This window comes from Myodes glareolus, chromosome 27 (assembly GCF_982192425.1).
Source record: "Myodes glareolus chromosome 27, mMyoGla1.1, whole genome shotgun sequence".
Lineage (NCBI taxonomy): Eukaryota > Metazoa > Chordata > Mammalia > Rodentia > Cricetidae > Myodes > Myodes glareolus.
In genome coordinates, this window is record NC_142052.1 from 31085426 (window position 1) to 31110653 (window position 25228).

Here is a 25228-nt window from a genome sequence, read left to right on the forward strand (position 1 = left end):
CCCCTAATGCTGTGGGGATAGACACACTCCTAGGTGCTAGGAATTCAAAGCTAGGCCTTCACTGGTTAAAAAGCAAATAGGCACTCTTACTCACTGGGCCATATCTCCAGCCTCGTAAGTTTCATTTTCAATGAAACTTTAACATATTTACTTTATCTCACGAGGGAGGTAAGAAATATGTACGTCATTTGAATTTCTCAGCCATATGTGAGGATCTGGCATCAAACAGCTCCAGTCTCTATCTTTTCTGAATAAACTTTAGACAGACTAAGGAAAAAAGAAGACTTAGAGTAAATTAAAGGCCATTTTCTGAGGTAGGGAATTTTTCAAAACAATCTTACCCTGTCATGGCAAGATTTAACAGACCTGCTTATCCACTTTTAGATACCATGTATCTTGCCAGTGGTTGAGGCATGAACATGTCTTTGCACGAAGGACAGTTTTGCCAAGAGGAAAACAAGCTCCAAGTCGAGTGTCTTCAGAGTTCAATATTCTCTGGGGTCTGACTTCAACAGAACCCTAAATTTTTTAAATGCTATATTCTACAGCTCTTTGAAGTGGTTGAAGTTTACCTACCTATTGCAGCATATAATCTCTATTTATCTAAAGAACCTGGTTATTCTAACTATAAGTATGACAAACATAGATGACTATTGATCTATAATTTTTAAAACCTATATAATTTAAAGACTAAGACTTCATATTAGAATATTATACAATAAACAACTGTGCAACAAAAGAGGACAATGACCTCAAAATGTAAACAATGTATAGGTATCTTGCTCAGTGGCAGAAATGTACATTGCAATATGATAAACATAAATATATAAAAATGTTTTAAGCAGAGGGAGAAGCATCAATGCATACAATATTCAATACAATTTAACATTATATCAATGTACAATCTATACCAATGTAATTGCCAATAAATTATAACTCACAATCATTCACTCTTTTACTCACTATTATTATTATTATTATGTGTTAGCTCACACTTATCTATTATCCCATCCAATTTTTGAATTTATTTCAAAGAGATCTCTGAGCCTATAAAATTTCCCCTCCAACCTGCAACACTATACCAATTATAATCAACCCCTAAATGATGTCCCTAACCCTGAGGACAAATTTTGCTGGAAGAGGGGATGTAGCCTTTTAGAATTGCTTCCAGTTGTCATGGGAGCAATATTTTTTCTATGGGATCTTGTGAAAGAAAATGATGGTTAAGTTTCAACATTACTGTCTGGTATAATTGCAAATAGTCTCAGTATTCGGTAAGGTTTTTCTGAGCTTCCTATTAAAAGGTCTGTCTAGAACATTGTAAAAAAGGGCACCATTTCAGCTAACCAAGTTGGAACCATCTTGAGGAGCTGGTATCATCATCATAATAAAATATCAACCAGGTTGAGATGATGTTGTGGGGACCCATCTTCTTCCTGGATACTTCAAAAATTACTGCAGGAAAATTCATTGTTCATTGTGGAAGACTTAAACATTATTTATATATACATATATAGACATATGTGCCCAATGACATGTACAATAGAGACAAAATAGATATAAATAAAAGTAAATTTTTTCTAAATTCTTTATACTTTCTTGTAAGGGGCCACCAGGACGTTGCCATGGCGAAATGGTGCCAGTGGTCTTACAACTTGGAGGTAAACAGATCCTTTTGATGTTGCCGTGCTGGCCAGAGCGCCTTGGGCTTGTATTTTGCATAACTGAGCCTTGGTTCCCTAGCCTATCTTGAAACCCCGGGCTTCAGCGGAATGGTATTAACCAATCAGTATCCGAGCCTCTCCACCCTAAAAAAGCAGCTGCTGCTTGGCTTCTCTCTCTTTCTTGTCCCCCATTCCCCCTTCAACCGAGTGCTCCAATAAAGTTGTGATTTGGGAAGAATTCTCGATTTCGTGGTCATTCCCGCTTGCTGGTCAAGGGGTGCGTCTCATACTTTCTGTCCTGATGTGAGACAGAAACTGAATTTTTATTTTATCAACATACGTGGATTTATAGAGGGACAGAGCCAGTGTCCAAATCCAAAGCCAGTTCTATAGATTCATAAATATACATCCAACTACAAAAGGCACCCAATAATGATAGGATAAGAGTGTAGATTATTGAATCTGCTCTAAAAAGAATAAAGGGGCATATATATGTATGATGAGATAAAAGGGTAGATCATTAAAATTAATTTTAAAAAGTATCTACTTACATATTTTACATTGAAATATATATGGATGCTTCCTTTTGATACTAATTCAACATTATTTTTGTTAAAGCATACTATCTACGATTTTAAATTCTTACTCAAGATATTCTATCTAATACAACTCACTTAAACATGTAATGAAAATATCTAGTCCTTGAAAGTTATTATTATCAAATAATTAGGATATAAAATACTGCATGTTAGTAGTTTTTTACATATTACAATTGAAATTATACTCAAGTTAGATATGTTTTCAACATTATACAGAATTTTATTATCAGATTCAAATGTACATCCTTTAGAGAAAATGTTTGCTGAAGTGAAGCAAACTTTGTCTCATTGGGGATTACAAATTACTTCTGAAAAATATACAAAATATACAAAATGGAGATTGTATTAATTATTCAGCATATAAAATACTTGTATAAAATTTGAGCCCAAAAGTAAGAAATTAGGAAAGATCATTTGTGGAATCTTAATGATTTTCAATTGTGTCAAGACATTGACCATCTATATCCCACTATTGGAGTAAAGAATTGAAAAGAATAATTTGGGCAGGCAAGGAGATTTCTGGAACTGATCCCGTAGCAGAAGATACAATGGAGGGGTAAGTGTGCTCCTGACCCGCCACAATAGCCCGGTAAGGGAACACACAATTTTCCTGCCACCCTCATCTCCCTGGGTATTCTGAAGAGGTGGCTTTCCCCAGCTAAGCCCTCTCTCCTCCTACTCCATCCCTGCTTTCAGCCAGGAACCCCTTCCCTCCCTCCCTCCCTTTTTCGGGGCATAAAAATCCCCCAACCCAGCCTGTGTGGATGCCAGGACAGGGCAGTGAGTGCAACACGGCAGGAAGGAGTTCCTTTGTTTTAATGGCCTGCCTGCAGCAAGGTAGGACTGCAGGCAGGGAGATTTCTGGCACTGATCCTGTAGCAGAAGATACAATGGAGGGGTAAGTGTGCTCCTGACCTGCTACAGAAGCCTGGTAAGGGAACACACAATTTTCCCGTCATCGTTATCTCCCTGGTTATCCCGAAGGAGCGGCTTCCCCCAGCTAAGCCCTCTCTCCTCCTACCCCATCCCTGCTTTCAGCCAGGAACCCCTTCCCTCCCTCATAAAATCCCCCAACCCAGCCTGTGTGGGTGCCAGTACAGGGTGGTAAGTGCAACATGGCAGGAGGGAGTTTCTTTGTTTTAATACCCTGCCGGCAGCAAGGTAGGACTGAAGGCAGGGAGATTCCTGGCCAGCAAGAGGCACTGATCCTATAGCAGAAGATCTAGTGGAGGGAAGAGCCATTGGAGAGCATCTGAAGGAAGAGATGGGCAAGCACCAAGGCAAGAATTTCTCCAACAATCAGAAAAACAACATGAAAACACCAGATCCCAGCAATCTTACTACAGAAGGATTTGAACAGCCTATTCTGGAAGAAGTGAAAAACAGTGTCATTATGAAAGCAATAGAGTCGCTTAAACAGGATATGAATAACTCAGTTAAAGAAATGGAAGAGAAGTATAACAAAATGTTTGAAGAAATGAGTAAATTCGTAAACGACACCCTGAGAAACCAACAAAAAACAATCAAACAGATAATGGAAACAGTTCAAGAATTGAAAATTGATATGGAGGCAATGAAGAAAACACAAACCGAGGGCTGGCTGGATATGGAAAATCTAGGTAAACAGAGACTTCAGAAACAAGCATAACCAATAGAATACAAGAGATAGAAGAACAAATCTCAGATTATGAAGACACCATAGAGAAAATAAATGGCCTGACCAAAGAAAATAGCAAATACTACAAATTCTCATCACAAAACATTCAGGAAATCTGGGAAATAATTAAAAAAAACCAAATCTAAGAATAATAGGGGTAGAAGAAGGAGAAGAATTGCAGATCAAAGGTCCAGAAAATATATTCAACAAAATTATAGAAGAAAACTTTCCCAACCTAAAGAACGATATTCCTATGAAGGTTCAAGAAGCATACAGAACACCGAATAGACTGGATCAGAAAAAAAAAACATCCCCTCACCGTATAAATATCAAAACACAAAGCATTCAGATTAAAGAAAGAATATTAAGAGCTGCAAAGGAAAAAGGTCAAGTAACTTATAAAGGTAAACCTATAAGACTTACACCAGACTTCTCTATGGAAACCATGAAAGCCAGAAGGTCCTGAAAAGAGGTACTGCAGAAACTAAGGGACCATGGATGCAAGCCCAGACTACTATACCCAGCCAAGCTATCGTTCACTATCAACGGAAAAAACAAAATATTCCAGGATAAAAATAAATTTAAACAACACATAGCTACAAATCCAGCCTTACGGAAAGTATTAGATGGAAAATCACAAGCCAAGGAATCCAACATTCCCAACACCGGCTACAATAACTCAGACATCTAGCGACTCTTCACAAGCACAACTCAAAGAAGAGAAACACATACGCTCTACTACTCAAAAAAAAAAATAACCGGAGTCAAAAACCATTGGTCATTAATATCACTTAATATCAATGGACTCAATTCACCTATAAAAAGGCACAAACTTAGAGATTGGATACGAAAACAGGATCCAATATTCTGTTGTTTACAAGAAGCACACCTCAACCACAATGACAGATATCTACTCAGAGTAAAGGGTTGGGAAAAGGTTTTCCAAGCAAATTGGCCTAAGAAACAAGCGGATGTGGCCATTCTAATATCTAACAAAATCGACTTCAAACTAAAATCAGTCAAAAGAGATGGAGATGGACATTTTATACTCATAAATGGAACAATTCATCAGGAAGAAGTCTCAATCCTGAATATCTATGTCCCTAATATAAAGGCACCCAAATATGTAAAAGAAACTCTTCTAGAACTCAAGGCAGTCATCAAACCACACACACTAATAGTAGGAGACTTCAACACTCCTCTCTCACCAATGGACAGATCAATCAGACAGAAACCTAACAGAGAAATAAGAGATATATTGGAGGTACTGAATCAAATGGACTTAACAAACATCTATAGAACACTCCACCCAAATAGGAAAGATTATACCTTCTTCTCTGCAGCTCATGGAACCTTCTCGAAAATTGACCACATACTTGGTAACAAAGCAAACTTCCACAGATACAAAAAAATATTAGTAACCACCTGTGTCTTGTCAGATCACCATGGATTAAAGTTAGAATTCAACAACAATGCTACCCCCAGGAAGCCAACAAACTCATGGAAGTTGAAGAGTCAACTACTAAATCACCCCTGGGTCAAGGAAGAAATAAAGAAAGAAATGAAAGTCTTCATTGAATTTAATGAGAATAAAGACACAACATACTCAAACCTATGGGACACTATGAAAGCAGTGCTAAATGGAAAGTTGATAGCAGTAAGTGCTCAATTAAAGAAAATGGAGAAAGTGCAAATTGGAGAATTAACAGCACACTTGAAAGCTCTAGAAAAAAAAGAAGCTGATTTACGCAGAAAGAGTAAAACATTGGAAATATTCAAACTGAGGGCTGAAATCAACAAAATAGAAACACAAAAAACAATCCAAAGAATCAATGAAACAAACAGCTGGTTCTTGGAGAAAAATCAACAAGATTGATAAACCCTTATCCAAACTAATCAAACAGCAGAGAGAGAACATGCAAATTAATAAGATCAGAAATGAAAAGGGGGACATAACCACAGACACATAGGAAATTCAGAGAATCACTAGATCTTACTACAAAAGCCTGTATGCCACAAAATTGGAAAATGTAAAAGAAAAGGACTTTTTTTAGATAAATACCATATACCAAGGTTGAACCAAGACCAGGTGAACAATCTAAATAGACCCGTCAGTCATGATTAGAAGAATTAGAAGCTGTTATTAAAAATCTCCCTACCAAAAAAACCCCAGGGCCAGATGGTTTCAATGCAGAATAATACCAGAACTTCCAAGAAGAGCTAATACCTACACTCCTTAATATATTTCACAATATAGAAACAGAAGAGTCATTGACAAACTCTTTTTATGAAGCTACAATTACCCTGATACCAAAACCACACAAAGACACAACCAAGAAAGAGAATTACAGGCCAATCTCACTCATGAACATCGAAGCAAAACTTCTCAATAAAATACTGGCAAACTGAATCCAAAAACACTTTAGAAAAATCATCCATTATGATCAAGTGGATTTCATCCCAGATATGCAGGGCTGGTTCAGCATACACAAGTCTATCAATGTAATCCATCATATAAATAAACTGAAAGAAAAAAACCATATGATCATTTCATTGGATGCTGAAAAAGCATTTGACAAAATTCAACATGCATTTATGATAAAGGTGTTGGAGAGATTGGAGATACAAGGATCATACCTAAATATAATAAAAGCAATATACAGCAAGCCGACAGCTAACACCAAATTGAATGGAGAGAAACCCAAAGCCATTCCACTAAAATCAGGAACACAAGGCTGTCCACTCTCTCCATACCTCTTCAATACAGTGCTTGAATTTCTAGCAATAGCAATAAGTCAACATAAGGGGATCAAGGGGATTTGAATTGGAAAGGATGAAGTTAAACTTTCGTCATTTGCAGACGATATGATAGTGTACATAAGCGACCCCAAAAACTCTACCAAAGAACTCCTATAGTTGATAAACACCTTTAGTAATGTGGCAGGATACAAGATCAACTCTAAAAAATTGGTTGCCCTCCTATATACAAAGAATAAAGAAGCAGAGAGGGAAATCAGAAAAACATCACCTTTCACAATAGCCACAAATATCATAAAATATCTCGGGGTAACTCTAACCAAGGAAGTGAAAGACCTATTTAACAAGAACTTTAAGTCTTTGAAGAAAGAAATTGAAGAGGATACCAGAAAATGGAAAGATCTCCCTTGCTCTTGGATTGGGAGAATCAACATAGTAAAAATGGCAATTCTATCAAAAGCAATCTATAGATTCAATGCAATCCCCATCAAAATCCCATCAAACTTCTTTACAGATCTTGAGAGAACAATAATCATGTTTACATGGCAAAACAAAAAACCCAGGATAGCCAAAACAATCTTATACAATAAAGGAACTTCTGGAGGCATTACCATTCCTGACTTTAAACTCTATTACAGAGCTACAGTAATGAAAACAGCTTGGTATTGGCATAAGAACAGAGAAGTCGACCTATGGAATCGAATTGAAGATGCAGATATTAACCCACAAACCTATGAAAACCTGATTTTCGACAAGGGAGGTACAGGTATACAATGGAAGAAGGAAAGCATCTTTAACAAATGGGGCTGGCATAACTGGATGCCAACCTGTAAGAAGAATGAAAGTAGATCCACATCTATCACCATGCACAAAAATCAAGTCCAAATGGATTAAAGACATCAACATTAGTCTGACCAGTTAAACCTGAAAGAAGAGAAAGTGGGATGTAGTCTACAAGATATAGGCACAGGAGACCACTTCTTAAGTAGAACCCCAGTAGCACAGACAATAAGAGAATCAATGAATAAATGGAACCTCCTGAAACTGAGAAGATTCTGTAAAGCAAAGGATACTGTCAGTAAGACAAAAAGGCTACCTTCGGACTAGGAGAAGATCTTCACCAACCCCTCATCAGACAAAGGTCTGATCTCCAAAATATACAAAGAACTCAAGAAACTAGATACTAAAACTCTAATTAGCCCAATTAAAAATGGGGTACTGAACTGAACAGAGAATTTACAACTGATGAACTTCAAATGGCCAAAAGACACTTAAGGTCATGCTCAACCTCCTTAGCGATCCGGGAAATGCAAATCAAAACAACTTTGAGATAGCATCTTACACCTTTCAGAATAGCTAAACTGAAAAACACCAATGATAGCCTATGCTGGAGAGGATGTGGAGTGAGGGGAACACTCATCCATTTTTGGTGGGAATGCAAACTTTTGCAGTCACTGTGGAAATCAGTGTGGCGGTTTCTCAGGAAACTGGGAGTCAACCTACCTCAGGACCCAGCAATTCCACTCTTGGGAATATACCCAAGAGATGCCATAACATACTACAAAAGCATTTGTTCAACTATGTTCATAGCTGCACTATTTGTAATAGCCAGAACCTGGAAACAGCCTAGGTACCCCTCAATAGAAGAATGGTTAAAGAAGGTGTGGAACATATACACATTAGAGTATTACTCAGCAGTAAAAAAGAATGACATCTTGAATTTTGCATGCAAATGGATGGAAATAGAAAACGCTTTACTGAGTGAGGAAACCCAGACCCAAAAATAGGAATATGGTATGTACTCACTCATAAGTGGATTCTAGTCATAGTTAAAGGTCTTTGAGCCAATAATTCGTGATCTTAGAGAAGCTAAATAAGAAGGTGGACCTGAAGAAAATCATACAGTTATCCTCCTGGATATTGGAAGTAGACAAGAATGCCCGGCAAACTTGGGTGCACCGGGGGTTGGGGGGTGGAAGTAAAGCGAGATGGTTAGGGAGAGGGGGAGGATTGGGGATGGCTTGGGGGAATGGGATGGGGGGAGGGAAGAAGGATGGATATGGGAGCAGGGAGATATATGTCTCAACTAAGGGAGCCATTTTAGGGTTTGCAAGAGACTTGATTCTAGAGGGGTTCCCAGGTCCAAGGAGAGGTCCCCAGATTGTTCCCTGGGCAGCAGAGGAGAGGGTGCCTGAACTGGCCTTGGCCCATAACCATACTGATGAATTATTTCGCATGTCAACATACAATCTTCATCTGGCGATGGATGGAGATAGAGACAGAGACACATATTGGAACACTGGACTTAACTCCCTAAGTCCAAATGAGAAGCATAGGGAGGGAGAACGTGAGCAAGGATGGCAGAACCAGAGGGAACCTTCATCCGACGATGGATGGAGATAGAGACGGAGATCCACATTGGTACACTGGACTGAGCCCCCAAGGTCCAAATGAGAAGCAGAAGGAGGGAGAACATGAAAAAGGAAGTCAGGGCCATGAGCATTGGGTCTTGTTTTGTCTGCATGTACTGGCTTTTTGGGATCCTGGTCTTGTTGGACGCTCACCTCCCTGGACCTGGAGGGAGGGGGAAGACCTTGGACTTCCCACAGGGCTGGAAACCCTGACTGCTCTTGGGACTGGAGAGGGAGGAGGAGAGCTAGTGGGGGAGCGGGGGGGGGGGGGGGTATTGGGAGGAGGGGAGGAAGTGGAAATTTTTATAAATAAAGAAGGAAATTTAACAAAAAATAGAAAAGAAAAGAATAATTTGGACCAGTCCATAAAAGGTAACAAGGATTAAATAGCCAAAGAGAATTGTCATCAAAAGCAAAGAAAAAATTGTTTGGGTGGAAATTAGTTGAGTGGAAATAAAATTAAAGGAGGTATATATGGATTGTTTGGATCTGAAGCTTGGAAAATTGTCTTGAATAATTCAAGACATTTTTTCAATACAGGATTTCTTTGTATCTTTGAAACATATACTGGAACTAGCTCTTGTAGACCAGGCTGGCATCGAAATCCAACAACCTCTGCCTCCCAAGTACTGGGATTAAATGAATGAGCCACCACTTCATGTCGTTCATTCTGAACATTTTATCCTCTATGCATTCCCCATAAACATTTTACTGCAGAGGAAAGATATCTTAAAATCAATTTTTTGTTATAGAAACAGACTAAAAATCTATAAACTTATGTAGAAAAAAATCTGAGATGATTTTAAAATGAAAATTGAAACTTCATCAATTAGCAAGAATTGACCAAGGTTAAATTGTAGCATGTTTTACTAATGTTGAAATTTAATCATTACAGACAGGAAGTGAATATTGGCAAAGAGCTTGCAGTAATTTCTTGGGAGAGATTAACAACAAATATTTCTTTTACCATAATATTAGTGATCATATAGAGAAGTAACTAATTCTAGGAAAAGGTTTCATCTAGCTTCTTGTATTTAATTTTGGGTTTGAGTCTCTATCAGGAATCTAGGCATTAAATTGTGAATTCTGAATTTACATAATACTCATCCTTTAACTTCTTACAGATCTTCTGCATATGAGATTTAAAATGCATAAGTTTTCTGCAATGAAGTATGAGCATGCTTTACACTGATCTTTGAAGTCTTCAAAAGAAGTGTGAGTCACACTAGGAAGGTTTTAACTGCACTATGTTAATGCTTCACCATCTAAATATCAGGTTTGAACTACAAACTACTCGGGACAATATCAAAGTGGTACATTGAGATGATTGTGACTGCTGAGAACATATGTTTTAATTAAGTAAAAAGTTCATTTTGGAGGTTTGAGAAAGGGATAATGGGCAAAAAAAACCAGACAGGTTGACCAATGGAATTGAATCAAAGACCCAGATATTAATCCACACACTTATGAACACCTGATTTTTGGAAAAGAAGCTAAAATTAGACAATGGAAAAATAAATCATCTGCAACAAATGGTTATGGCATAGCTGGATATCAACATGTAAAGGAATGCAAATAGATCCATATCATTCCCATGCACAATAGTCAAGTCCAAAGGGGATAAAGACCTATAAATCTGACCAACTGGAAGTGATAGAAGAGAAAATGGGAAGTACCCTTCCAAGCATGGAACAGGAGACCACTTCCTAAACATAACATCTGTAACACACAGTCTGAGAGGGACAATAAATAAATGGGACCTTCTGAAACTGAGAACCTTCTGAAAAACAAAGGACACAGTCAATAACACTATAAGTCAGCCTATTAAATGGGAAAGTAAATTCCCAATTTCATATAAAATAGAGGACTGATCTCCAAAATATATAAAAAACTCAAGAAATTAAACATCAAAATTTCTAATAATTCAATTAAAAAACAGAGCACAGAACTAAAGAGAAAATTTTCTATAGAATAGTCTCAAATGGCCAATGACACTTAAGGAACTATTCAACATCCATAGCCATCAGGGAAATGCAAATCAAAATGACTCTGCAATTCCATTTTACACCTGTCAGAATGGCTAAGATCAAAAATACCAATGACTGCTTATGCTGGACAGGATGTGAGAATAAGGGGAAGACTCATCCATTTCTGGTAGAAATGCAAACTTGTACAAGTACTCAGGAAAGCAGCATGGCAGTTTCTCAAAAATTTGGGATTCAACCTATCTCAAGATCCAGCAATACAACTCATCAACCAAAAAATTCTACAAGGACATTTGTTCAGCTATGTTCTTAGCAGCATTATTTGTAAGAGACTGAACCTGGAAACAACCTAAATGCTCCCCAACCAAAGAATAGATAAAGAAAATGTGACACATTTACACATTACAATGGCACTCAGCTGTAAAAAAAAATCAATGACATCTTGAAGTTTGAGTGCAAATGGAGGAAAGTAGATAAAACCATACTGAGTGAGGTAAACCAGACTAAGAAAGATTAACATGGTATACTCACTCTCATAAGTGGTTACTAACTGTTTAAAGCAAGGAATATGGTGCCTATATTTCATGATCCTAGAGAAGTTAAGTAACAAGTTTAACCCTTAGAAAAATAAACATAGATTCAGGTAGAAAGGGGAAATGGGTAAGATCACCTGACCAAATTGGAAAAAAGGAGGGAACAAGGGGAAGAGGAGAGAAGACGGGGAGGGGAGGAGAACTTAAGGGGACAGGATATTCAAGATGGAGGAAATATAGGTCTGAGAATAAGGAAAGTGGTATTTTGATTGAGGGAGCAAGCTAGCTTTGGGGCAAGCAAGAAAGCTGGCACTACAGAAATTTCCAGGAAGCCATAATGATGACCCCAGTAAGACCTTAAGCAATAGAGGAAAGGGTGCCCATTCTGACCTTGCCCTGTAGTCAGACTGACTAATATCCTAAATATCACTATAGAACCTTCAACTAGCAACTGTTGGAAACAGGCAGTGAGTAACAATGGACCACTGGGTGAGCTCCCAAAATCCAGTCGAAGAGTGGGAAGAGTAGGAGTATGAACAAAGATGCCAAGACCATGATAGGGACACACACTGAAATAGTTTACCTGAGCTGATGGGAGCTCACCAAATCCAACTGGACAGAAAAGGAAAGAGCATAGGTCCAAACTCATTCTTCTGAATGTGGGTGACACTTGAACAGCTGGGGCTGACTAAGACACCACTGGAGTGGGACCAGGATTTATCGCTACTTCTTATACTGGGTGTTTAGGAACCTATTCTCTTTGAATGGATGACTTGCTCAGTCTAGATATAATAGGGAAGGCCTTAGATCTTCCACAAAATAATATGCCTTACCCTCTCTAAGACATGGATGGGGGTAGGGTGGAAGAAAGAAATGGGAGGAGGGGATAGAGTGGGAACTGGGTTTGGTATGTAAAATGAGAAAAATCGTTTGTTTTCTTTATAAAAGAGAAAAGGAAGAAAACATGTTTAATAAATAAAAAGTCATTCAGTTACAAATATAAATCAATAAATGTTCTGGGGTCGATGGATACACAGGAGAATATTATTAGAATTTCAATGATGATCTGCAACCATGGCTTCTTTCTCTATATTTCAAAAAGTATAAACAGAAGGAACATTACTAGCCTGGTGTAGGAGGTTCTTCTGTTTATGTGTTGCTTTCATTGGTTAATTAATAAAGAAACTGCTTTGTGCCTCAAAGGGCAGGACTTAGGTAGGCAAAGAAGACAGAACTGAGTGCTAAGAAAGCAGAGTCAGAAATAAGTCATGGATCCTCTGCCTGCCTGCAACTGATGCCAGTAAGAATCTCCAGTAAATCACTGCCATGTGGCGATGCACAGATTAATGGAGATGGGTTAAACTAACAAGTAAGAGTTAGCCAATAAGAAGTTAGAGCTAATGGCCAAGCACAGCCTTAATGAATACAGTTTCAGTGTGATTCTTTTGGGTATAAGCTAGCCTGGAAGCTGGGACAAACAGGAGGCCCCTTCCTCATGTAACACTAGACCTCCTTCTATGAAGCCAGTATCACCATAATACACCATAATACTCAACAACAAAAAAGAAAACTGCAGGCAAATATCCCTGATGAATGTAAATTCAAAATATTCAAAAAAATAGTACCAAAAAGGACAGAGGATACATCAAAAAGATTTTCCACTATGAGCAAGTTGACTTTATCCCTAAAATACAGGGATGGTTCAACACAAGCAAATCAATAAATATAATAAACCCTAGATTTAAATACAAATATCTCACAATCATTTCAATAGATGCAGAACACATCTGTGGCAAAATTCTTCATGCTTTCATGATAAAATCCTAGAGAATGTTGTCTTTAATCTTCATGGAATGAAAGACAGAACTAAATGGTAGTTACTGATTTACAGCTGCTGAAGATTTTCTTTTGTAGAATGAGTGTGGAATGCAATTTCCTAATTTTCTATAAGTACATCTGACTGCTGTAATTTAAGCATTACAGCCTACATGTGTCCATGTACTTCATGCATTTCTAATTGAGACACCACATGTTCCAACTCTATACAACATTTGGTAAATACACAGAGATATAGCCATTTACAAGGATTAAATACCCTGATGTAAGAATGAATTTGTCTTAAGTTCCTGTGTGGGACTTGTGTCCAGTGATTGAATATTGTCACGTTTAGAGTTTCTGATGGAAGATTTTACTAAAATTTTGACTATTAAAAAATTAAAAGATTTAACTTTAACATCGTTAAACTACATACAACAAAACAGGTATCAGGAAGAATGATATTTGCAACATTCAGTACATTTTTATTTAGCAAATTTAGAGAAAATACTCCATTATCTATCCTATCTTAGTATTCAAAATTTTATAAGTAATTTACTTTCTATCATAAGTAAGAAAAACTAACACTAATTAATTTTTCTTTAGCTCCAAAGATCCCAGCAGGATTTAATATTATCTAATATTAGAGCAATCTGGCTGCCTGGACAGTCAACCAAAGTTACTCTGCAACACAGGACCATTCATCTTCAAACTGCAGGCCGAGAATATCTGACAGACTTTTTTCAGTGAAGCAGGAAATTTGAAGGAAAGCTCCACTTGTATTGGCAAAGTTCTTCAATCACTTTTCACTCTGTCTGGGAAAATATCTTGCAGACACCCCAGTGATGTAGGAAACTTAACAACTATCCAACTTTGTTTTGGTGAAATTCAGCATTCATTATCCTGTCAGTCCTGCTTATCCTGTTTAAACAACATCCTATCAAGCAGTCAAGAAAAAACAGTTTCTTACCCAAATAGTTAACCTGGCCACAATGAAAGGAACTCTAACGGCATTCCTTTGATGACTGTCATTCTTTTTGAAGTAAAGTGATGCTACCAGGAACAGATATGTCTCAGTGTCAGGGAAAACCTTAAGACTATTAAATACCTTGATGTCATATTTTGTAAGTCTTTGAAGTGTTTTCAAATCATCTATCTAAAATATATCAGGGTAAGCAAGAAAAGAAAGCTAATGTGTTTACAAGTTTGATTATTAGAGATTAACTAGTAACTTTATTTCTTATCTATTGCATTTATAAATCAACTACATAAAGACAATACCTCAAATAAGAGTAGAAGCATACGGTGTAAGAAAAGTAACTTTAAATTGGTTTTGATATATCAAAATCTAGGCCAATGCAAAATATATGAGATTAATAATTGTATTTTTATCCTATATTCCCCTTAACTTATAAGAAACACCCATGATCCTACAAATAACCAAAAGCATTCCATACCATGACTCGTGGGAATGTGGATGTCATTTTTTCTATAATTTCTGTTGTCTGTGGATCAAGGCATTTTTTATGGGTCACTGAGAAAGTGAGAAAATGGCCAAGACCAGGAGTGACCAGCTATAAATCTTGTTGATATATATCACCTGTCAAGAATCAACCCTGATCCATATCAACCTGGAACAAATCTACAGTCTCTTGTTTCCCATGGAAACAAAAACAGAACCTCTTTTCCAAAGCATTTTTTATTTCCACTTGACAAATTGCATTTTTACTTCTTTTTTAAAGTTAAGAGAGACCTAAAGAATCGATGTTGATTGATGTTTGCTGTCATCCTACCACAAGAACACCTGTTCAACTGTGCTGATAGCAGCTTTATTCCTAATAGCCAGCAACTGGAAACAGCCAAGACATCAAGGTCTCTCAATCAAAAAAAAACAAGGATAGGAATATGTGGTTCATTTACAAAATAAATTATTAATCAGTTATTTAGACAGGGACATTATAAAATTTCCTGAATAAAAGGAATTTTATTAATAAAATTTATTAATAAAAAAATCATTCTGAGTGAGGTAACCGAGACACAAATGACAATGGTATGAACTTCCTTATACATTAATATTAGTTGTAAAGTAAAGGATAAGCATGCTATAATACAGACACAGAGAGAGTTAGTGAACAACAAAGGCTCTAGGGGAGATACATCAATCTCTTTCAAAAGGGAAACTAGAATAGGTCTTCTGGATTGAATGAGGGGTAGGTGGGGATGGGAACAGGAGAAAGCAGGATCAGGGTGCTTCGATGTAGGGAGAATGAGGAAAGACTACAGAAATTGGGGCACATTTGGGAGTTGGTATGGTACCTAGTACAGTAAATACTCATTAGATTGTATGAAAATGGCCCTAGCAAGGACTTTTAGGAAAGGGGGATAAGAATCCTGTGGAGTCGTCTCTAACCAGGCAAAGTTTTCAATGTTGGGACTGGGACACCAACCCAGCAACAGTACCTTCAATCTATATCTAGTCCTGCTTGCAAGATATGTTAAGTTATTTGTTCCCCAGAACTTGTAGGAGTAAACAACAAATAACTCATAAAAATTAAGGCCCATTACAGTAAAGGGAGACCATGCCCATCCTAATTGGATGACCAAGAACCTGAAGCTCACTACACTACAGGTCTATAATAGAACCAAACAAGATAGAAAAAAAGTCCATGAAATGGTTTCTAATGATATTCTGCTATACTCATAGAATGGTACCTCATCCAATTGTTATCAGTCTGACTTAATCCAGGGACTGAAAGCAGCAGGAGCAGACACAGGCAGTCAAGCAATAAAAGAAGCTAAGGAGACCCTGCTGGCCATGGGGAGGAAGTACCATAGCAACCACCTCCCACCTTGGTTGAGGACCCTAGGATAACACAGCACACAGAATCAACTAAGCAGGAGCTATTATTGGTGCTAACCGAGACTATCATGATCCAATAAGGGCCTGTGCTAAATGCTTTGCATATATGTTATCAGTTCATACTTTGGTGTTTTGTGGGACTCCTAGGACTGGGTGTGTATATGTGGGGTGTACTTTAGCTCATTTGACAGCTTTTGAGACCCCTTTCCTCATACTGGGTTTCTATATCCAGGATTTATATGGATTCTGTATCGTCTTAATTTAACTTGTTGTACCATGTATGTGGGCTGGTTTTCCATGTCTACTTGACAATGTCCTAGAGACATCAGAGATTAGGGAGCCTTAGAAAAAAATCCCTCCATGAGATTCAGAAATGAGGCATTCTCTCAATTGTTGATCAATGGCTGAAGGCACAGCCCATTGAGAGCTGAGCCATCCCTGGGCTGGTCCTGGGTTCTATAAGAAGAGAGGATGAGTAATTCCTGTGAAGTAAGAAAGTTAGAAGCATGCCCCATCAGATTTGCATCAATTCTTAACTCAAGGATCCTGCCCTCCTTGAGTTCCTTCCCTGGTATGCTTTAATAGTGAACAGCAATATGGAAGTGTAAGCCAAATAAATCCTATTCACCTAATCTTGCTTTTTGGTCATGGTGTTTCATCACAAGAGCAGATCCCTAATTAAAAGAAGATACCATGTTTTGTTGATATGTATGAGAGACCTGCTCTTTCTAAAGGTAAACAAAGAAGAGAGATTTTGAAGAAGGTTGGGACTGGGATGCATGGTGGAAGGAAGCACTGCAGTCAGGGTAAAAAGAAGAGAAACAAAAGACAAATGAGAGAGAGGAATGAGGACAAATCAGGGAAGATTGGGTCAAGGAAAGATGAAAATTCAGCAGAGCAAATGTCAAATCCTGTGGTTCTCTCTCAGGTACATGGGGCTAAATTTTTAGGTTTTTTTTTTCTTTTTGTTTTTGTGTTTTTTTGAGACAGGGTTTCTCTTTAGCTTTGAAGCCTTTCTTGGAACTAGCTCTTGTAGACCAGACTGGCCTTGAATGCACAGAAATCTACCTGCCTCTTTCTCCCAAGTTCTGAAATTAAAGGTTTGTACAACCAATGACTGGTGGGGCTTCATTTGCAAAGAGCTTAATTAATTAGCTCTATCCCTTTTGAAGCATTAATCTAATTGATATTTATCAATAAAAACTCAGACCAGGCAGTTTTGGTGCACAACTCTAATCCTAGCACTCAGTAGGCAGAAGCAGGCAGATCTATGTGAGTTTGATGCCAGCTTGGTTTACAAAAGTGACAGACTCAAAAGCCACAGAGAAACCCTGTCTCAGAAGAACTAAAATAAAATAAAATAAAAACTCAAGAGTCAGATAGTAGGGTAAGAACTTGAAAGATCAGAAAACCAATTATCAGGCACTTGTGACTACTACCACTTCAATATCTCCATTCAAGAAAATGCCCATAACTTCTCTCATGCCTGCATTAATAATCCTGACTCTTATCTGGCCAAAGTTCTTCAAATCTCTATGGTAATGTTCAGTCAGGTTATGGTTATGAGAACATAATTAAAATGTCAAAATTTCCCCTTTCTTACTAAATAAAATGTGAAGGATTTAACTAACACAGTAAAGCTATATAAAAATATACAACAACTATGTATATGTATATATATATATATATATATATATATATATATATATATATATATATAGGAAGCAATGACCAATCCATTTGTATTTGGTAAATTTTGAGAAAATACTTTATTACCTATCCTATCTAGGTAAGTCCAAAGTGTGTACCTAACTTTTTATCCTAACTTGTATTACCAAACTAAAATAAACTTTTTATGTCTCTTAACCTTATACATTTCTTACTAATTTATGAGTTGTTTTTCCAATTTTGTAACAGAGGGAACTACAATTATCTAGTAGTTAACTGCATTAGAGGCCTGAGAAGGATGTAATATTACCTGAGTGAACAGAAAGTATAGAGTTTATCTATCACCATGAAGAAATCTCAAGTCCAAATCGTTCAAAGACCTCAACATAAAACCAACCACATTGAACGTCATAGAAGTGAAAGTGGGACGCACACTTGAACACATTAGTACAGGAGACCACTTTCTAAATATAACCCCAGCAGCGCTAACACTAATAGCAACAATTAATAGACGGGACCTCCTGAAACTGAGAAGTTTCTGTTAAGCAGAGGAAATGTTCAATAAAACAACAGCCTACAGAATGGGAAAAGATCTTCCCCAACCCCACACCAAACAGAGGGGTGACACCCAAAATATATAAAGAACTCAAGGAACTGGTCATCAGAAGAACAAACAACCCAATAGAAAAAAATATGTACAGACCTAAGCAGAGAACTCAATAGATGAGTATAAAATGACTGAAAGACACTAATGAAAATCTTCAACATCCTTAGCCATTGGAGAAATATAAATGTAAACAACTCTGAGATTCCACCTTTTACCTGTAAGAATGACCAAGATTAAAAACACTGAGGACAGGTTATGCTGGAGAGGATATGGGGGAAGGGAAAACTCCACTGCTGGTGGGCATGCAAACTGGTACAGTCACTTTAGAATTCAGAAATCAGTATGGTGATTTCTCAGAAAATTACAACACAACCTACCTCAAGACCAAGCAATACCACTTTTGGGTATATACACAGTGGATGCTCAATCATGCCCCAAGGGCATATATCCAGCTATATTCATATCAGCACTATTCATATTAGCCAGAACCTGATAATAAGCTAAATGCTCCTTGACCAAATAATGGATGAGAAAAATGTGGTACATTTACACAATGGAGTACCACACAGCAGAAAAAAGTACTGACATCGTTAAACTGCAGGCAAATTGATGGATCCAGAAAGCATCATACTGAGTGAGGTAACCCAAACCCAGAAAGACAAATATACTATGTTCTCACTCATAAGTGGCTTTTAGACATAAAGCAAAGAAAACAAGTCTACAATACACAACCCCAGAGAACCTAGATAACAAAGAGGAATTGAAGAGAGACATAAAAGGATCTAATCTACATGGAAAGTAAAAAAAGACAAAATCTCCTGAACTAAGTGGGAACATGGGGATCACGGGAGAAGGTAGAAGAGGGAAGAAGGGTGGAAAGCAGGGGAAAATATATACTTCAATAAAAACAATTAAAAAAACTAAGAAATAACAGAAACAACTGACTGTCTGGATAGTCACACAATATTTCACCCAAGATTACACTGTACTGTTGGAACTTTTAACTTTGTCCTATACACCAAGAAGATCTGACCAAGTTTCTGTCAAGCAGGAATTTTAAAAGATTGTCCTGTTTTGCCATGGCAATGCTCAGCTGACACTTTCTTTTGTATCCTGCCTATCTAACTTGGAAAGTATACTGTCAGTATGTAAGTCAAAGTCAGTTTCTTGCCAGTGCCTAAGTCTTGCCAGCAAGAAAATTAACTCCATATAATCATTTCTATGAGATCCATCATTTCTCTGATGTAGATTGGTGTTGTTAGAAGCAGATATATATATTGTCATAAAAGCCCTATATTATCACAACATCTTAAATGCCATATCTTGAATAGGAATGGTTTGATGACTTACTTAAAATGTCTATTTAAAATATATTTTTGGCGAGGGAGGGAGGGTGCATATCTTTAGTCCCAGCACTTGTGTGGCAGAAGCAGGTCAATCTCAGTATGTTCAAGGCCAGTCTGGTCTACAAAGTGATTTTCAAGACAACCAGAGCAACACAAAAAAACCCTATCATGAAAAAAAAAATGGAAAAGAACTGTCTTTTTGTTTCACATTGAAAACATACCTAACATGACTATAAGTATGATTTCAATATATAACAACTAGCACATGTTTCTATTAATTTAAATAGTTTATAATACTAATTTTTAAGGACTAGAGATTATTTTACATTTTTAAGTGGCTTACTGGGCACAAAACCTTACATAAGAGTAGAAATGTACGTACAGTATGTTTTATCAAAAATAACCTTGAATTTCCATGAACATACAAAAATATGTTAAACAAGATTAGAAACATATATAGTATAACAAAAATAATCTCAAATATGTATTAATATACAAAATCCATACTAATGTAAAATATTTAATACAAATAGTTGTTTTTATTTAAAGTCAATTTAGTAATCTATCATTTATCCTATAATTTATATATCTTTCCTTTTTCTCTTCAGAACAAGATAACTGAATATTATCTCTTTTTTTTATATTTTTTACCATTACCCATAGTACCTTGTTACCACCTCCACCTCAATGATGACATAAATTATGACCTAACGAATGACCAAACTGCTTACCCCAACTCTTGGGAATATGGGAACCATGTATTTTAAATTATTTTTTGTTGTCTGTGGGCAATGACATCTATAAGGGTCCCTGAAATAAACCTCGGATAATTTCAATTCATGGGAGAATTACCTATATTATCTCTTGTCCAGTCTTTGTGTAATGGGTATGTGGAGAAATTATCTCAAGTTCTGGCTAGTGTAGTGCATGAGGACCATCTTAGATAGTAATTTTGGAATTGTTCTGAATAATTTATAGCCCAAAGCTGACCTTTGGGGAGGTAGTCAGTTTAGTGGCATTACCACACTCTAGGAGGAATCAGTGTTGTGGGGTCCTAAGCCGTTGTTTAGGATTTTAAAGATCACTGTTGAGAACGATCATGGTTTACTGTAGAAAACCTTTTAAGGGCTGTATGTAGTAAAGCTCAAAGAGGTTAAAGGAGCAGAGTTTGTTATTTACATACAGAATTCAAAAACTTAATTTTAAGTTACTTGATAGAGATTAAGACTCAACATCATGAACAGGAATTAAGAAGCCTTTTTTTTGTAAATTTGTTTTTAGATGTAGTGCAAATTGATCTTATTCATAAACGCTGTAGCCAGATAGTAGGACTGAAAGCTGAAAGATCAGAGAAGCACAGCATCTAGCCACTAGTTCTTAGCTCTATAAAATTCTCAGTCCAATGTGGGAGCCCACATGTGACTCAGTTTCCATCTGGAGTCATTTCTGACTTAGAAGAAGCCCTTTGAGGTCAAGCATGCCTGCGGTGCTTCCTCCAGTAACCTTGAGGGCCATGAGTAACATCTGTGTTAGCCAAAAGAAAAAGCATTTTGCCCGTTTGAAAGAGCCCATTTTTTTCTATTAAGAGTTGGGCTGGTGTAGGCCAGCCAGGGGCACTCCTTGTTAGTGATTAGAAGCTGCTTAGCTGAATCAGATAATGCACAGGTTTGAGCTGCCTCCAAGCACAGGGCAAGGAGGTGGTGAGCTGACTGTACGTCTTTTTGATCTGCCTTTTGTCTGTATTTAGTATATACTGGCTGAGAAATAACTTGGGCTGTTTTCTATTGACCTTCACCCTCTAGTCTAACCTATGATTCTGTCTTCATTTCACTTAAACTAACTTTTTCTCAGCCTCAGCAATCCCTCTAAGGGAACCCATAGATGAAATTTTGCTAGACGGACCAAATGGGGTATCCTGTCTGTATACATCCTCAAACTGAATGCTGTTTCTACAAAACACTCAATCCTCAGCTCCTCTCTCTTACCACCTTGTATTTCCCTCTCTGCTCAGGCATGCCACTTCCTATCTGCAACTCCTTAGTGATGGGATTAAAGATATGAAGCACCAGCACTTGACACTAAACAAAGTAGTGTGACTACTGGGATTAAAGGTGTGTGTCAGTACTGCCTGGGGTGTAAGGCTGGCCATGGCATCTGTTTTACTTTATGATCTTCAGGCAAGCTTTATTGTTAAAATATAAATGAAAAAATAAAATAAAATAATTAGAAGCAAGCATCTGGGATCAAGAAGACAAATGTAAAACTGTTTATCACCAAAGAGTATAAGAAATATTCTGGGTACAAATTGGTGAAGGTCCATCATATTCAAAAACAATGAATGATATAATTAAATTATAGTTCACAAAATCAGCAATAAAGATGACACTATTGACAAAACAATACACAAACACTAATCTACAAATACATATATATGTGTGTGTGTGTGTGTGTGTGTGTGTGTGTGTGTGTGTACGTATGTATGTATATTATTGTTTCTTAAAGGAGAACTACAAGATTCTAATCAAAATCAATTTCCAAAAAATCACTAGCCATCACACATCCTGTACACTCCTGTTCTCTCCTTTACCAATAATAGAAAATGGGTTTGGTGAGAATTACTGTTTCACCAAAATTTATAATATTCACTTGAAGTCTTATGATGCTTTTACTTTACAGAAAATAGTATTGATTACTGAAAGCATCTCATTCCCTTATGATGAGGAAAATGATGTCTGATAGGATCATTTACCATGCTAATGCCAACAATTGGTGATTGAATCCAAGTCTGCATCACAGTGAGGAAATGAAAACTTTTAAAATGAAATTACAGGAGAACAGAATTTTAAAAAATCAGTGTACATGGAAAGCAACTTGCTTTACCCCGACTGCTTTGTAAGTCACAAACACTTTTGAAAACAAGTTACTGCTATTTTTTGTTTATGCTTGTGCATGACAGAAAATATCATACGTGTGTGTGTGTGTGTGTGTGTGTGTGTGTGTGTGTGTTTGTCTGTCATACAGAAAAGGAAGTTGTCAGATCTGCTGGATTGGGAATAGTAGAGATTTATTAATCTCCCAACTTGTGTGTATGTGTCTGAACTCAGGTCATCCACAAAAAGAATATGTGCTGACCACCTGCCCAGTCACATAAAACCTTTTATCCAATAAGTCAAGTCTTTCTCAGATTAATAAAAACAAGAAAAACAAAGCATAAAAAAGAAAAGAATGATCCTTAGGAAGATGATCCATAAAAATTATGATTTTATGTATGGTAAATGTCTACCATTAAATGAATACAAATAGCTTTGCACAACAATTTATAACTGGACAGCTGATAACAAACTAATACTCACAGTGGAAACACTCAGATGGCTCAAGGGATTATGTATTGATAATACCAACACTTAAGTAGCAAAGATTCAAATATGAAGATAGCAACAACTGGAAAACACAGATGTGTCAGGAAAGAGTCAGCCATCTAAGAAGTAAAAAGCAGTCTTTCAACAGAAACTTTCCAAAAAACAATAATGACCTGATAACATTAGCAATTTTCTGAATAAAATTGATGAAGGTCCACCATTTTAAAGATAACCAATAATATATTTAAATTAAAGTATGATTACAGAAAAGATGGTATACAAATTCATGTAATATGACTTCTATACTTTTCACAGTGATACATAAATCAAGAATGTGCACAATATTTGTGAAAGAATTAAGGGGAAGGAAATAGAAAGTCAGAAGGAGAGGCAGAAATATATAGTCAACTTTTAGTCAAAGACCAAAGAAAACTTAAGCAAGGAAAAGTGTGATCTTGACCAATGTCACCCAGCAACCTCTGATTATGTTTACAGAAATTAAATAAACACAAACTGCACACCTTTCACAGTTATCTCGAAGTGGACTTTAATCTGTTGTTTCTGATCTCCAGTTACTGATCTGTCTTCCGAAGACAGAAGTCTCATGATACTGATGCTCTCTTAGCAAAAAAGGAGATCTCTTGTGATGGCTCCCCATCCCCTTATGCTTTCTTCTGGTTTCAAATAAATGCTGCTCCTCTGATGCCCAATCCCAAACAACCTACAAAAAGGATTTAAGGAGCAGTGGGGGAAGCAGGTGATTGGAGATTCGTTCCTGAGCACTGGGCCTGGGGCCTTTGGAGAGGCTGGGAGGGAGACCATGTGGTGCAGGGGACTATTGGAATAGTCTCCCGAAAGAGCCCCAGTCTTGTGCCACCCCCACATTCCCAGGACCCCCACTACAGGCTCTGTGCCCACCTGAAGAGTCCCCTGGCTGCCAGGAGGAGGAGGAAGAGCCAGGACTTCTTAAGGTGTATCCCGGGGACAGCATCATTGAGGGCCCAGAGATAGAAGTGATCAAAGCTTCAGGGAGTCAGGGAGATAGAGGAAGAGGCTGAGAAGTTAAAGGAGCTACAAAATGAGGTAGAGAAGGCGATGAATAAGAGTACAACCCTAGGCAATGCTGGCTCAATGATCACGTCTCTTGAGGATAAGATGCAGGCTGATGCCAGTTCCATCTATATTGACAATGTGGACTATGGTGCAACAGCAGAAGAGCTAGAAGCTCACTTTCATGGCTGTGGTTCAGTCAAACATGTTACTACAGTCTGTGACAAATTCAGTGGCCTTGCCAAAGGTTTGCATATATAGAATTCTTAGATAAGGAGTCAGTGAGGACTTCTCTGGCTTTAGGTGAGTCCCTGTTTAGAGCAAGACAAATAAATATGATTCCCATCAGCACAACAGACAGGGGTTTTTCATGTGCCCAATACCATGCCCAGACTACCAATTACAACAGCTCCCTGTCTCGAGTCCACAGTGGTTTTAATGGCAGGCCCTGGGACCAAGTCTTCAGGGGCTAGGCTAGAGCAACATGGTATTACACTTACTAAAAAAAGAATTAGAAGGAGAGAGAGGAAAAAAAGAGGAAAGAAGAGAAAAAATAAAAGAAAGAAAAACATAACATAACCTTGATGGAAGAGATATTTTTTTAAAAAAAAATATATGGCTTATCAAAATCCCAGCAAAATTCTTCAAAGACCTCAAAAGAACGGTACTCAACTTCATTTGGAAAAGCAAAAACCCAGGATAGGCAAAGCAAAATTATACGAAAAAAGGACTTCTGGAGGCATCACAGTCCTTGACTTCAAACTCTACTATAGAGCTACAGTACTGAAAACAGCCTGGTACTGGCATAAGAACAGACAGGAGGACAAATGGAACTGAATAGAAGACCCAGATATTAATCCACACAACCTCGAACACCTGATTTTTCCTAAAGAATCAAAAACTATCAAATGGAAAAA

The 25228-nt window shown here is 37.3% G+C and overlaps 1 pseudogene; it reads left to right on the forward strand.

Moving 5' to 3' along the window:
- The first annotated feature begins 1625 nt into the window (after nt 1-1625).
- On the forward strand, nt 1626-24814 carry LOC125401755 (polyadenylate-binding protein 2 pseudogene; annotated as a pseudogene).
- The last annotated feature ends 414 nt before the right edge of the window (nt 24815-25228 follow it).